The sequence below is a fragment of the Epinephelus lanceolatus genome, chromosome 20 (genome assembly GCF_041903045.1).
Source record: "Epinephelus lanceolatus isolate andai-2023 chromosome 20, ASM4190304v1, whole genome shotgun sequence".
Lineage (NCBI taxonomy): Eukaryota > Metazoa > Chordata > Actinopteri > Perciformes > Serranidae > Epinephelus > Epinephelus lanceolatus.
The window spans coordinates 15,879,962-15,896,184 of NC_135753.1; the positions used below are offsets into that span (position 1 = coordinate 15,879,962).

The 16,223-nt window shown below is 42.9% G+C and overlaps 1 protein-coding gene across 1 annotated transcript in view; it reads left to right on the forward strand.

Moving 5' to 3' along the window:
* Nucleotides 1-16,223, forward strand: part of tmem108 (transmembrane protein 108) — a 70,788-nt gene continuing 54,565 nt past the window's right edge. Inside the window, exon 1 of the mRNA XM_078162560.1 lies at nt 1-542. The gene's annotated coding sequence lies outside the window, so the exon portion shown is untranslated. The remainder of the gene's footprint in view (nt 543-16,223) is intronic.

Genomic DNA, 16,223 nt, shown 5'->3' on the forward strand with positions numbered 1-16,223 from the left:
GGGGGAGCACGACTCTCTGAGCAGGGAGGGAAACTCTGCAGCAGCAGTCCCTCATTAAAATTCCCTGTCCGTACACCCACCACGAAAACCTCCTTTAGTGGGTGGCACCGGCGTCCTGCGCGCCTCTTTAATTGCGCACCACGCATTAACGAGCGATCACGGTTTCATCAGCAGTGACCGCGCAGGATCACGCTGCCTTGAGGCGGAGAGAGTTGGCTTCATGTCCCGCGATCTACGGCGTCAAGGCTGAGAGAGAGTAAACGAGGTGGGCGCAGAGTCCCAGAGGTCCAGCAAAGGGTGGCGCCCTACGCATCTCATCCGGCGGCTGGACACGCTGTGCGGCGACCCACGGCGACACGGTCCGCTCCTGCAGCGGGCTTCACTTGGCTTCTGGCTGCTGCTCATGATTGTGACATTTCTCCGTGGGGACTGGGCAACATGTGCGCCTGGATGGTGTGAAGTGTGACACAGCGGCTTTGGGGGTTTCATTGCTCTCGGATACGCCAAGTACCCGACGTTACGGCGCACCTTGTGTATAATAGGTGAGTACATCAGTTTATGTCTGTACTTCAGATCAGACAGCTCAGCCTCTGCTCTGCAGCCTGGTGTGTGTTTTATTGGCTGCTTGTACAACACCTTTACGTACTGATTGTGTTGAGCATCTTATTTGCTGAAATCCTAGATGAAGGTTTCCAGGCAGTTATGAGCAGCAGTGACAGGAGCATCAAATCACTGTCAGTGCTGCATCCAACTATCACTGCAACATATATGGTGTCTTATTGGTTTTCATTTAATGCATTGCATGATATAGAAGTTGAGCTGCTGCTGGTGAGATCTCTGGTACCTCCCTGGAGCATCCTAATTTCACTGACAAGGATGAAATGACATTTTTTGTTTGATGGATTCATGCTCAACTCTCTTGGCAATCCTTTAGAAAAGGAGTATCATGGTCAGTTAAGAAAATGTGCCTTGAAGTGTTTCGTTAGTCTTTGGGTGGCACTTAATCCTGCCAAAGATTGCTTGCAGTGACTGGTAGCAGTCCCAGCTTATTTACAACACTGGTAGTCTTGTTTACTCCAAAACCAAGGAGCTGAAAGTTTTTGGAGAGCCATCAATCTTGCAACTTGAGGATGTCTGCCCCGAGTGCCCTTCAAGTGGTTTATTTCTCTGGCAACATGGCAGCAACAAAGCAGATAATAGGAGAAACTCTCTTAAAACGTTGAGACCACCATGAACAAGCCGGCATCACCAAATACCCCCATTGGAGTTTGGATCGCCAGCTTTGTTTTCAAGCTCAGTGGGATCGTATAGAGCATAGAGTAAAGTGTGTACTAATTGAACCTGCCGGCCACTCTCTCCATTGTGCCAGGAATGTTTGGTTGCCTGTTCTCCACAGAAACCCCCCATTCCTTTGTTCCGGGGGACAATCCTCCAGTGCCATGTGTGTGCAGGGGTGGGGGGAGGGAGAGGGGTCAGCCGGGGGGATTGACATCTGTAGCTGACAGCTTCCTCGGGGCGAACTGACATGCTGTGATACCATGAATGGGTATTAGGGAACATATGAGCAGCACTTAACAGTAATGAGGACATTTATTCCTTGGGCACGATGCTCGGGGAACAGTCGCAGGGCATGCAGTGCTGCAAACTGTGTCAACATTTATGTAATGTAACTTGATACATAAGGACGATTTGTGTCATAGATTGCAGGTAATGCTTCATAAAAACATGGGCATTATTTGCTCCAAATCCTTTTGTTTCTCAGACACTTTTCGCTGCATTAAAATGGTTTGACATAGCTCAAAATTAGTCGTAAATCAAGTTTGCTTACAGTAATTTGTCCCAAATCTAGTGCAGAAACAAGTCGTCGATTAGTTGGTTATCAGAAAACAAATCACCAACTATTTAGCCAGTCGATTAGACGTTAAAATCATTTATCAAGTGACAAGAATTAGAGTCTACAGTCATACTACAGGGGCTCTGTACAGCCTGCTAACTGGCTCACAATGACGATGCAAACATACTGATGTTTAGCATCTAATATTTACCATGTTCACCATCTTGATATGGTAGAATTTTTTTATTTACTAAACACAAAGCACAGTCCTGATTGTGGTGTCAGAGGTAAAGTTAATGGATCTCAAAGTTGTAAGAACTGACCCTTTGCTAAGTCCCACCCTTGAACACAGACTGACCAATCATAGCGTAGCAATGGCCAACTCCGACATAGAGTTCGACAACTTTTCGACGGTGCTCCAAAGATTCTCATTCAATTCATTTTCAGGCTGGTTTTGTGGATTTCGAGCTCGTCACAGTTAAAAGTTATACCTGGGGGACGTTTAACTGTAATACCGTTGGAATGTTATAGGCTAAGTTATATGCTGTTACTACGTTGGCACCTCCACGCAATGCTAGCTACTGAAGGTACGCTCAGTGTACACGCATGCTGCTTTTTCTGCGTGTGAATAAAGACCTCCCCTGCTTTACAGGAACAGAGTTGCTCCCACCGTCATTGGTTGCCTTCTAATGTCATAGTCTTCTATCTCGATTGCTAGTGGGTATCTTCTGCAAACGCATATTGCAGACTAGGGCTGGGCAATATGAAGATATATTGTTATCGAGATATGAGACTATATATCGTCTTAGACTTTGGATATCGTATCGTCATATGGAATAAATGGCATAAATGTAGCAACTTACAGGACTTTTCTATTTATTTTAACACTTGCCTCAACCCACTTAGTCCTTATATCCACATTATTGATTATTATTGATCAGAAATCTCATTGTGTTAATATTTTCTTAAACAAAACAAAACAAAACAAAAGTCATCCCTACAACTTTGTTGCAATCAGAGGGTATTTGGTCAGAAATATTGTTGTGTTTGATTCTGTCTCCCGGTCCTAGCATCAGTGAAGTGCTTTTGAGGAGATTTAAAAATTTTGAGATATGTATTGTGTATCAAGATATATCCTAAAAATATTGTGTAATTATCAGGACATATTGCCCAACCTTATTGCAGACCCTTCTGTCTGCTTCTCTCTGAAATCACTTTTCTTTTTTCTTTTTTTTTTTTTCAATTTTCCAAAAGTTATATTATGTTTCTTCAGGGAGTGCAGTTAGTGACAGTGGGCTCTGTGCTAGTTCTGACAGCTTGATGGACCATCACAAAGGGGCAGAGCTTAGTGAGTTGTCAGTTCATCCTCTGTGGAACACGATTGCTTTTACCAAATTTCATTGCAGCCTATCATGTAGACTAGTTGTAAAGACATTTTATGTGAAACCACAGTTGTAAACCTCACGGTAGCACCAAAGGAAAAGTCCAAGATATCCAAATTAAGTAGGGTTCATCCTCTGGGGACTTTGACTGTCTGCACAAAATTTAAGAAAAATCCATTTAATATTTGCTGAGATATTTGTGGCAGACCTGACATGCTGTTAGCATAAAACGCCAAAGATTTACTGGTTCTCAGCTTTTCAAATGTGAGAATTAGCTGCTTTGTATCATTTCAAATTGAAAATATTTTAGGTTTTTGTATGTTAATTTTAGAAAAACAAGGAATTTGAAGATGTCACATTGGCTCTTAGAATTTGTGATGGTTATTTTTCAATGTTTCCTTACACTTTATAGACTTAATGTTAGTTAATTTGTTAACTTAGTTAATGAATTGAAAAAACACTTGAATCAAAACTTTGTCCCAATGGGCTTCACAGTCCTTGATGATTTGAACCTTGATTTGATTATGGAATACTCCCAAAAAACATCATGAAAGTTTCAAGACTGGATGTCATTTTATTTAGAGGATATTGCCTAAAGGTTGTCACTGACAAATCCTGACAATTCTTTCTGATGCTGTCCTGTATGATGGAGGCCAAAGTGTGCGTCAGTTATATCAACACCTTCCTATTCAGTGTGATATCTTCTGTCAACATGTGGAAGAATTTTTAAGGGGCAGCGAGTGAACAATCTCCACAGCTGCTCTCTTATCAGCAAAGTCAGGAAAAGTCCACATTAACACTGAAAAACACCCGGAAACTATCAGCTTTCCCATCCAAAGACACAGACCTCCCTTAAACAAACGTATCAGGGAGCTCCACGAAAAGGGAAAATCTGGTTTCTGACTCTTGCAGCAGAAACTCCAAGCCGATGGGAAACTGTTGGGGAATGTGGCTATGTCAGTGTGAGCGGGTTTCATGCTTGTGAGTAAGCGTCCCCTCATGACTGGTAGAGAGTGGTACACCATGAGGTGGAATGCAGCCCCCACGGGCCCCTCATGCTGCAGAGTATGTGCTCAGGATGGACTTCGCACCTTCCTCCAGCCTGACAAAACAACAAGTGGCCAAAACAGGAATTTCACCAAAGCAAAGGGAGGAAAAAGCCTGCGCAGATTCTTTTCCTTTGTTTAAGAATCTAAATGCCAAGCAGTATTAACAAAGGCCCTCAGCCGCTTTCCAAATGGCTTTCGTTTAAGCTGAGAGGGGGGCTCGTACACAGGAACCACAGGGGATGTGCCACGCTGAAAAGCAAGCGAAAGCTGCTGTATTCACCCAAGGAGATAAATAAATTCTTCCCCCTCAGCCACTTATGATCGTATCAGCTAAAGAGCATTCCCATAGGACCAGAGGGAGCCTGGGCTGGTCAGACAGAAAAAACCTCTCTTTCAAAGCTTGAAAGCCATTATACTGTATACAGTAGAGTCAGACAGAGGGGTGGATCCGAGTCACATGACTTGGACTCAGAGTCAGTTTTAAATCACAATGCAGCTCGACTTGAACTTTAAAACCGATGACTTGTTACTTCAATTTGACTTGAGCCTTTTGACTTGAAAACACTTGATACCGTCCCCCAAGACCAAAGATTAAAGAGTATGTTATTTAGAAGTGTTCCACAAAGTTGAAAGTTGAAAGTAAATGTTCAATTAATGGTAATAAATATGTTATAATTGCATGTCAATTTTTTGCTTTCATGTAATTTTTAATATGGTATTAGGTTGTAACCGTCGCTGTCCATGTAGAGTGGTGTAGATTAATTCGAAAAGTTTTAGCATTAGTCGGGTAAAACAATATTTTAGTAGTTTCAGGGGATCAACTGGTGCTGCAACAAGTCTTTGACCAAATTATTTTGTAATATAAAGCTTCAAACTGCCATCAACATGTTGTTTAAACACTGTAATAAAATACAACATAGCTCATTTTAGCATGTCTGCTGTTTCCACATTACCACTTAAAGCTCGAATATACTGAAGTCAAAAGAACACCTTCCCAACTCGTTAATGGGACCATTCGAGGGTTACATGAATTCACAAATAAATCCCCAGAACCACTTTGTTTGAACCAGTCTGACCGATCAAGTTGCAGGAGAGAAAAATTAAGAACAAAAGTTCCTTTACCGAGCACCAGTTGGAAAAAAGTGGTACCAAAGAATTTCGTTCACATGCAAAATCTCCACAGTGGTCAACAAAAAATGAATTGTGGTATGCAAAAAGTCCAAGTCAGAAATTACAGACGGAGACACAGCAACTTCCTACAAAGTTGTTTAAACAAATAAATACAAATTTTGCAAAGCATATATGATTTTTGTAAATTTAATATGTTATTGCCCTGTTGCTAAAATTGCATTTCATTTGGTGTAGTCTGACTGACACGACGTAGACTGTGGCTATAAGCGAAGAGATACAAGAGAAATACAAACAAGCCAGAGCATTTTCCCCCTATAGCTGAATGATAATGTTTGCTTCTAGACCTTTCTAATGTATATCACTGACACAGTGCTGTGGAGATAGGTCTGGCTATCTGAGACTACATTTGGTGAGGAGCGCATTGCGACTTAAGGACTGCTAACTTGAGACTTGACTTGAGATTTATTTGTGACTTTTAAAACAATGACGTGGCCCACTGGGGGTATCAGAGTTAATAATATACCATGTGGCACCTCAGGTAAACAAAAGACCTCAGTAGCAGTGACCCCACCTGCTCTGACCAATCACAGGAAGCAGATAGTTGGTAATGAATAACTAACCTTTATGATGATGAAAGGGGGCGATGGGCACGGTGAGATAAGAGTGTGGTGACCGTCCGAGCATGAGGTGTTTACAAGGGGAATTCCTCACATTCCTCAGCTGCAGCCATGCCACTCCAATCTGCACCTCCACCCACTGATGGTCACCCTCTGTGCCAAGAGGGACCCAAGGGGCAAAAGGGCCCAATAGGTTCCTCCTCAGGAAGTAGCCGCTGTTTGTGTTATGTAAGGCGATTTCTGAGTGTTGCTTTAGAGATTTTCGAGAGTATTTGATAGAGCTAACACAGCAGGCTGAGGAACACGTGCATTAGATCCCCAGAGAGTTAAGATTCACACAAAGGCTTGATTTTAGCTTTGAGTGAAAAATTTTGAGTTGTTGTTGGTATCATTATAACAAATGTGTACTGAAGTGCTAAAAAGAGATGGCATTGGCATTTTGAGACGAGCATGTGTGATGCAACAAATGTGAAGAACATGTCTTTATAGCTGTCAGACTATTCTTTGTGTTGCCCTTATAGAGCCAGGCCTACATTATTTTGATATGATGTTACTTAATAGTCACAGACAGAGAAAAGTAGGCAGACGAAAAGAACAGGCTAGCATTACACAGTTCCCCGTAGGTAGCCCACATAGTGCCCCATGGGTAATGCAGTTTATTTAGGGCCATTGTATCGCCCAGAGAACCTGATATGGAGATAACAGATAGAAGTACCAGCAGCTTGTGAGAAGTTCTGGTGCACAAGAAAAAGTCACAGTGCACTAGAGCAGTGGTTCTCAAGTGGTCCAGCCTCAGGGTCCAGATTTCTTCTCAGTCATTAGTTCAAGGTCCACGCAGTTTAATATGTTCAGGGTCATACTTACGTTTGGCCATGTTGTTGTGCTAATTTGCTGTCTCTGTCAAGTAGCTGTCAGTTGTTTACTCACTCTTGAGTAGGAAACAGCACTTCCAAATAAAAGCTCTGTGCTGGAAATGCACTGTACTTCAAAATAACGTGTGTTTTTTACAAACTTGACATATTCGCGAGTCAGTTGCGGTCTATTCAGAATGGACCCTCAACCCACTTTTGGACCACAACCCATCAGTTGGGAACCATTGCTCTAGAGAGTAAAATGTAGAAGTGCTGTACTGGTGTGAACTGGCCCACTTCGAGCACTGGTACAAACATTCATGGTCCCCAGATGATGTATCCTAATGGCTTAGTGATCCTCCGACTTTTCTTATTGTGCCACCATGAGGTTTGCATTTGTGGTCTTGAGTGAAATGTCTCAATCATCATTTTAATGTCATGAAATTTGGTACAAGCATTCTTGTCCCCCTTTGGGATGAATTGATCCAATACTGTACCGCACTACTACAATAGCTGCACTTTGTGTTCAGTTCTAATTAGCAAACATTAGCATGCTAACAAACTAAACTAAGATGTTGAACATGGTAAACATCAAACGTGCTAAATATCAGCATGTTAGCATTGTCACTGTTAGCATGCTGACGTTAGCATTAGCTAAGAGCACTGCTGTTGCTAAGTACAGCCTCACAGACCTGCTGACATGGCCTGTAGACTAGTCTTGTTTGACTGTTAACGCATATGACAAAGATTTGTTCATAAGTATTATAATCTGAAATATTTGACCTGCTTATGTCAAGCACAAGATGATCCCTCAGGGTTGCACTTAACTCCCAGTGGATTTTTCAATATTTTAATGGTTACATAGCTCACAAACCAGTCTATAAATATATGAGGAAAGGCAGAAAAGCTAGAGGACATATGTAGTCTGTTGCAGTAATATTTTCAGGCAACAATTCAAACTAAATACGTGGATATATTTAAAGAGTTTAAATGCTCCGCTTAAAATGCTTAAAATAAATCCCTAGTCTCTTTTGTATAAGGAAGTCATGAGGCTGGACTTAACGCAAGTCTTTATCCCCTCACATTATGAAACACTTCAGCTTTTTTTTCTACATGCCAGACATTTATGATCACACAACAGCCATTTTCTTTCTCTAGTCTGTTTGAGGAGTGTTTGCGTCGCTTTAATCCAACTGCCTTGTCACAAAAATACTGTGCAAGGAAAGAATTAGTCTTATATTTTTGTGATGTGAGAGGTGTTTAATACCCACATGTGAGAAATGAAACACAGGGACTCCTCTGTAGGCAGCCACGGGACACAGGGTTTGTGTTTAAGGATCAATCATCACATTTTTTGAATGCAGTGCAGATGACTGGGTCTAATAGGATTATAGGAAGGCCTGGTGGGAGGAGAAGAAGTCTGGGGGTGGGAGCATGTTACCCCTGCAAACTGAGTCTCGGTTAGCCCCTGGGGGTGGGGTCATGTGATGGAGGGGGACCAAACTAGCAGGTGTCAGGCCGATGATTATGGGGTCTAAGGCTGGGCTCACCTATGAGGATTACTCAGAGCCTCTAATGGAGGGCAAGTTATGACCCCGGCTAGCAAGGAAGCAAATCGCCACCCTCTCACCCAGAAAAGTGCTATTATGTCAAATATAAAAAATGAGAGAGCTTCTAGTCTCTGGTTTCCTTGGCAACTTCTCCAATCTGGATATCTGTTCTTTCAGCGCTGAACTTCTTCTTACACCAAAAAGCATTTCATTTATAATTTGTGAATTCTTGTCAGTCCTACTTTGTGAATACAGCAGCTTGTATTGCTTTGTTGTTACCCAGCTCCAAAGCTTTTGAGCATGCAGTGAGTCAAAATCAAACCTTGTCTGCTGTCCAGACTCAACTGATGGAGGCTGCAGATTAAAGTTGCACCATATGCTGGGGACTGAGGAGATCCCTCCCCATGGTCCAGCCTATTATTGGGCTCTATGTCACTGTCAGCAGCTAATTGTTGTGGAGGATTGAGGTGACGGGGGGAACAACTCCCCTATCTTGTCTTAAATGCTTGGTCATCCCTTCTTCATTCCCTGCCACCTCAGTCGAAGCATTTCCTTTTCCACATGCACACCCTCTGTATTTGTAATCACCTTGCCAAAGTCAGCATTTGGTTTTTGTGAGTCTAAGTTGAGGCAGCCTGAATGCCAGGAAGGGGAATCTAGAGTTCTTGAGAATATAAAACCATTGTTTTCTCTCTGTGCCCAGCCCATGCCGCATATGGCTCATTTCATGGCTGCTGGAGAGGCTGATTTATGGGCCAAAGAGCAACAGGGCTGATGTTCCTCATGTACAGTTCTTGGCACGGTGAGAGCCAAGTCCTCGGCGAGGTCGCATGAGGTAAAAGTATAGGAGATGGAAGATTCTGCAGAGTGTGCCAAAATAATCCTTGTAACAAAAGCACAGGAAAGGTGGTCTTCCTACGAACTCATTGGCTACATGACAGCTAGCATGTTGCCACAATGGTGTTACAGGATGTCTCTGATGTCTTCCTGGCCAAAGGTGTCACGGGAACTGGCATTTCATTATAATCATCACATTAAGCACCTCTGGGAGAACTCCTCAAATATGAAACTATTGACGTTTGTCATCCCCAATTAGAGAGCAGTTTATGTGGTTTTGCTCCCATTCTCCTTCTCCTCTCCCTCCTCCTCCCATCTCGCTCTCCAGTCTAAGAGATTCGTGGCCCCGAGGGGCTGGAAAGCTGTCTAGTAATCTGAGACAGCATTAATACTGAATAAGATAGAGCGAGGCGTTGGCCCCGCAAATTAATTTCCATACACAGAGCGGCGTTTCAAAAAAAACCCCTGCAAAATGACACAGTGGGATTTCGCCTGGTATGCGTGCATCTGTGTTTGTGGTGCTGGTAGTGGTGTTTGGTGGCAGCTACATCACCATGGAGACAGTGGCATTATCGTGTGGGGATGCTGGAGTGAGTGCAGCACTGGCAGCAGAAAGGAGCAACATGGCAACAACAGAAGCCGAGTGGACAGCCACCGGGCCGACGTCTGGCTTCATCTCAAACGAGAAACTTGGACATATTTCCTCTTTAAAGTGTCTTTCACTCTGTTTCACCGCTAACTTCCACTTTCACATGCTTCTGCCCTGATCCACTGAACCACAAGATCCACATTCACACCCAGATTATCCCACATATACTGAGAGGGGTGCTGCTGTGAACGACGGGCAGCACAAGCCAAATCAAACTGCTGCTGAAGCTGCTGGAATGACTCCCCTTCGCCTCCTCCCTCCCCGAAGAGGAGAGTGTCCTTTGGGGGAAAGAGATGACTTGACGTTTTGGGTTTGTCAGAAGCTGCAAATAAATTGAACACACTGGTCGCAGCTCAGGCTGTTGGTGCTGTAAAAACACTGCAGCTCTCTATGGTATACGATATGTCAAACATGCTGTAGTAACTGCAATGATTTTTCTCTCCCTCTCAACACTGTAATGAGAGTTTATGCAGCTGGTGTTGTTGGATTTATTCCATGTCTTTCTTGGTTCCTTTGCACACACAGTCGCACACTTAAAGGACCATGTCAGAGTGTTTGCAAATGTCACGTCTTTAAAGGTATAATCTTTTATGACATTTTGAAATTCAAGCTCATTTGCTTTCTGTTGAGAGTTACATGAGAGGATTGATACCACTCCCATTTCTGTATGTTGATTTTTGAGCTACAGCAAAAAGGCAATTAGCTTAGCTTAGCATAAAGACTGGAAGCAGAGGGAGTCAGCTAGCCTGGCCTTGTCCAGAGTTTAAAAACAGGCCTGGCCGCTGTTCACAGCGGAGTCGTTAAAGCACAAGGCCAAAGCTTATCTTTTTTTTACACTTCTGATTGTTAAATACAACAATTCGCAGATTTTTGAAATTTTGTAATCCATCACAGTCTGCATTATTTTTTGTCAGTGTTACATCACAACTGAAAAGGTTGGTTTACTGGCTGGGCAAAAGGCCAACTACCCAAGACCCACAGGTGGTCTGAAGGCACTGGGTTCACTATGTGGCATTTAGTGTGTGGTAGTTTATGGTATTACAAATATTTTTTTAATAAAGTGTGGACCACCAGAGCACATTATAAGCTACCCAGAGGCACTGAGTTAAAAATCTAGTTATACAGCCGTTATTATTTTGGCTTAAGTTGTGCTTGCTTCTCATTCCCAGATTGCCAAATACCGCTTTGTCATGCCCCCAGTGTCTAACAGGGACACACAGGGCACCCTTTAGCTTATCTATGTGATGCACAGCTGAAACAAATCATAACATGTGGTATGGCAACAAAACTGTTTGGTTAGGTTTGGAAAAAAGATCATGTTTTGAGTTCAAATAAGTGCACTTGTTACATACTGTACTGTGACAAGTACATCTTGTGACTGGTAGCAATGCACAACGACTGTGACACCTGTACTTATATCTGTGCACAATACCTTCTATATGTGATAAGACATGTTATCACATGTCTTATCACGACATTAGACGATAGAAATAAGAAAAAATAAGACAGGTTACTGTCTTAAGTTTCTTTCAGCGGTAGGTCGCCTTCGCTGGTGCTTTGTTGTAGTTTGCTCTGTACAGTAAAGCGATCCATTGTCCCACTCACAGCTCTCTCCTCTCAGTTGTTATCATCCCTCACTCTGGCTGCTAATCAGGGCTTTTGATGTGTCAACACTTATAATTCCCATGCATGAACAGTGACAAACAGGTTCCCTGCAAAGGTTCTTCAAATTAAATTATGTTAAATTCTTTAGCGAGAGTTTTCCTCTTTATTAGGAACTGGGTGCACACAACATACTGATACAGTCAAATAAAAATTTGTTCAAACTCTTGTATAGGCCCAGTTGAGTACTGCAGTAATGAAGTGTGGACATCACAAAATCCCACGGCACACCATTTGAGAACCACTGGATTGATTACATCACAGAAAGAGAAAATTTAAGCAAATTTAAATATGTGATTTTCATTCAATAATTTAACCTTAATTTTTACTCTGTGCTATGTTAGGAGGAGGAGCGACCGTCTTTTACAATGATGTTTTGTCAATTGCAAAAAACTTCTCCTGGTTGAAAATCCTTTAGTGTTGATTGTTTTGGAAGCGGGCAGCACGGTGGTGTGGTGGTTAGCACTGTCGCCTCACAGCAAGAGGGTTCCTGGTTCGATCCAGGAACCTGTGTGGAGTTTGCATGTTCTCCATGTGTCAGCGTGGGTTTTCTATGTGTACTCCAGCTTCCTCCCACAGTCCAAAGACATGCAGGTTAACTGGTGATTCTAAATTGTCCAAAGGTGTGAATGTGAGCGTGAATGGTTGTCTGTCTCTATGTGTCAGCCCTGTGATAGTCTGGTGACCTGTCCAGGGTGTACCCTGCCTCTCGCCCAATGTCAGCTGGGATAGGTTCCAGCCTCCCCGCAACCCTCAAGAGGATAAGTGGTTACGAAAATGGATGGATTGATGGATGTTTCGGAATCTGAATTTAAACCGGTAAAAACACAGAATAAGGCACTTTCATGTTAAAAAATGAAAATAATTAGTGTTTAAGCGAATGACCCTATCCAGAGCCAGTGTTTGATTTGTCCAATTTGGGCTTCTGTAGAAATATTGGGTTGTAAAATAACGATTTCTGTAGATGAAGACCTTCCTGTGTAGATATAAACGGTTTATTCAAAGGTTATGAAACACAAAAATCCTTATTTTCAGGTGATTACACAATATAAAAAACATGCTTATTATATTCCATTTCTTCCAATATATCCCCATAAATCCTACACACAGGACCTCTGTTTTTTTTTTTTAAATGTCCAAAAGGTACATGTGAATTGATTTTAAGGAGGTGCTGAATTTCATAAAATGAAGAGAAATTAATGAATGCCTTAACAGCAGACAATATACACCCAAAGTTTTAAAACATAGTTGCATGGTTTGCAGAATGGTTGGCTGTAAGTGATTTATAGTAAATAAGCTACAATGTGCAGGAACAGTGGAATGGTCCTTTAAATCGTGATGCGGTGCAGAAACTGTCATCACAGCAACTCTTAAAATAATGTCAGTAAGGTTTGGCCCGCTCCTCTGCTTTCCCCTGGGCATTCGCTCCATTCTTCACTCCTCCACTAATAATAGATCCTGCTGCTCATCCCCGATGTATTGTCCCATGGCCGACATCACACAGAAGAGAGAGGCAGCAGAGTGATGGAGGGAGCGACACCTGCAAATTCTCTCCCAGCCAGCTCTGTCTCCCCGCGGGGCCAAGCATTTGACATTTAACTACGATAGCCGTAAACAGGCCACTGGAATGCCATTGACATTCATTTGTCTGGGACAGTTTTTTCACTGGGCGGGTTTTGTCTCTTTGCAACGGGGTGGTGGTTTAAACCTAGGACTGGATCCCACAATGCAGTCTGTCTAGCCTAAAGCTGTTGGCAACAATCAATACATCATTTAATCTAGTGCTGAAATGATTTATAAAGAAAAAATACCCAGTATCTGCTGGTTCCAGCAACTCAAATGTGACAATTTGCTGCTTTTCTCTGTTGGATAATATTGTAAAAATTAATATCTTTAGGTTTTTGGACTGTTGGTCACACAAATCAAGCAATTTCGAGACATCTTCTGCCGTCACTGTGACAGTTTTTGTTTGTTTTTCCTTTGATTTGTCCCCCAGTGGGTGGGAACCAAACACTCCATGAACTTTCCTGATAAAACACAGTAATCATCTTCTTCGTGTTCATTATTTTACCTGCTTGATGTCAGAACAAAAGGGCGTCTATCATCTGTGGCTTATCGCTTAATCACAGACTCTGTGGAGCTTACCAAACAAATCACCCACCAGCTCTCAGCTCCACCTTACCATAACATTGGACCACCACTTCATCCGTAATATTAAACACTGCTGACTCTGTGTGCGTGTGCGAGCATGTGTGGTGTCACAGATCTCATCCCAACCATGCTGAGTCTGGCTTGTTCCTCTGCTGTTTACCTATTCATTAATTCAGCCGTGAGTGATGGCATGGCTAAAACCAAAGCTCTCCATCCTCTGGTAATTAAACGTCTGTTGGTGAACCATTTTTCTCCTGGAAAGCATTTTTAAAAACAGACACACACACATACACATGCTCCGAGATGCTGCCGGTGGGCGTCCCAGGCTAGCGTCGGTAATTAGCGTGCTGAGTGGTTGCACTGATTGCTTCATTATTTCTCCGATAGGCATCTGTGAGAGATATATGATGGATGTTGCATGTTTGAAAGTAATCCATGCTCATGCTCCTTATGTGATCATCATACTCCTCCAACTTAAAGGCTCACACCTATAGCAACAATATTATTTACTAAATGCATGTTTTGAAGTTGCACCCTCATCTGTCGTGATCCTCTTGCATCAGACTTGCACAATGTGACACCAAAGCTCAATGCAATGAACTGCCATCCTGCAGTTACTCAACATAAACACATGAATCCTCCTTATAGCTTGTGTGCTCCCGTTGAGGAGTGTTAGAGTTGTGAAAGAGAGGTTTCTAAATGTAGCCACATCACAGGAAGACTTGCAAACTGATTCAGGATAATTGGCTTGTTTTGCTCACAGCGGTTCAGCACGACGCTGTGAGCAGGACAGCAATTATCAACTGCGTGTCCCAGTTTCACAGACGAGGATTATTTTTATATGCAACAAGATATTGATGGCTGCTTCTCACTGAAGGCTCCAGTCATTGACAACAATGATTAATCAAAGTCTTTGAAACTGAGATTGAAAATTTCAAAGGAGAGAAAAGTAAACTTCATGCAGCTCATTCAGATTGATTTATTATGTGTCAAAAACTCAGTAATGATTCTATGATCGTGTGTTATTTGTGAGTCACTTTTAGCCACACTGGCAACGTGGCTTGCATGTTAACATGATCCTAGGCAGCTTGTTAAGTTAGCCTAACTAAGATGGTGGACATGGTAAATATTATACCTGCTATACAGAATTGTCATTATGAGAATGTTTGTATGCTATCAGCATTAAGCTCAAAGCACCACTGTACCTAAGTCGGGGACACCAAGCAAAATGAAAAATGAAGCCAACGTGGAAGTGTCAAAAACTGCTGTTCCTTGAATGGACACTTGAGACTAGTTCCAGAAGTGAGTCAGTCCCCATAGACACCCATGTTAAAATGCCCAGCTTTATAGCAGAAATAAACATGTTAGCAGCCTGGTACAAAAAAAAAAAAAAAAAAAAAAAAAAAAACGGTTTTGGTCACTATAGCTAATTTCAACATTCATGACAACTGTACAAAGAGGGAATTTTTCTATAATTCATGCATTTTCATATCATTAAAGCTTAAAGTTATGAATATTTAAGAGTGGGGCTGCTTTGAGTGACAGGCTGTCTGCGGATGGTGTCCCCTGGTTCTCGATCAGATCCACCCATCACTCCTCCACAGCTTTAACCTCTTGTCCAAATATGTTCACTTCTGGCTCCAAAAATCAAAGATGGCGATGACCAAATTGCCAACATTAAGGCTTCAAAGTCCACAAACTAATAGGATGTCACAGCACCTACGCCCATTAATGTTATACGGTCTACGAGCTTAATATAGCCGCTACCCTTCAGCTGTGTAGTCCGATGGCCAGTGGCTGCTTGCTCCGCTGCCATTCTGTGGCTTACGAGCAGAGCTAGCTGGTAACAGCCATCGCTGCAACTAACAAACTCCACAAATGTGTATGATGTGTAGTCTTACGCCGGATTTCCACTGGATGCGTTTCCGTTGCGGAACGGCAGCACTGGTTATCCGCTGCTTGCTCCGCCGTCCGTCAATACCCACCGGCTGCGTTTGCTGTGCGGTGCGGTGCAGCTCCGCCGGAAGACATCTCGGTGCACTGCCATGATTAATATCTCCTCGTCCATGGTGTTCACGGGGTGAAATGACATCTGAAAACCTCTGACCTGTTGACTTCAGGCCTGCCTCTGCCCATTATGTAGTTTTTAAGGTGTAGTGCAGGGAAATATGATCCGCCGTGAACACTATGTACTTTATTTTGAAAATTAACCGGATGTTTTATTGTGTTTCTGTGCACGACTTCCTGCCCTGCATGATCTGCTCTGTGCTGAATTGCTGCGTTGTGCTCCGGCATTCGGCAAAAATAGAAGTCCTGCGTATCTGTTGCGGAGGGCTCCGGAGTGCCGGAGCTGAGACAGAGCCGGAACGCAGCACAGCCGCAGCCGGTGGAAACACACACATTGACTAGAATGGAATCCTGTCGGCTCCGCTGCCGTGCCGGAGCGCAGACGCAACCAACACGCATCTGGTGGAAATTGGCCTTTAGGCAGAGTCATTATTCAGTATCCT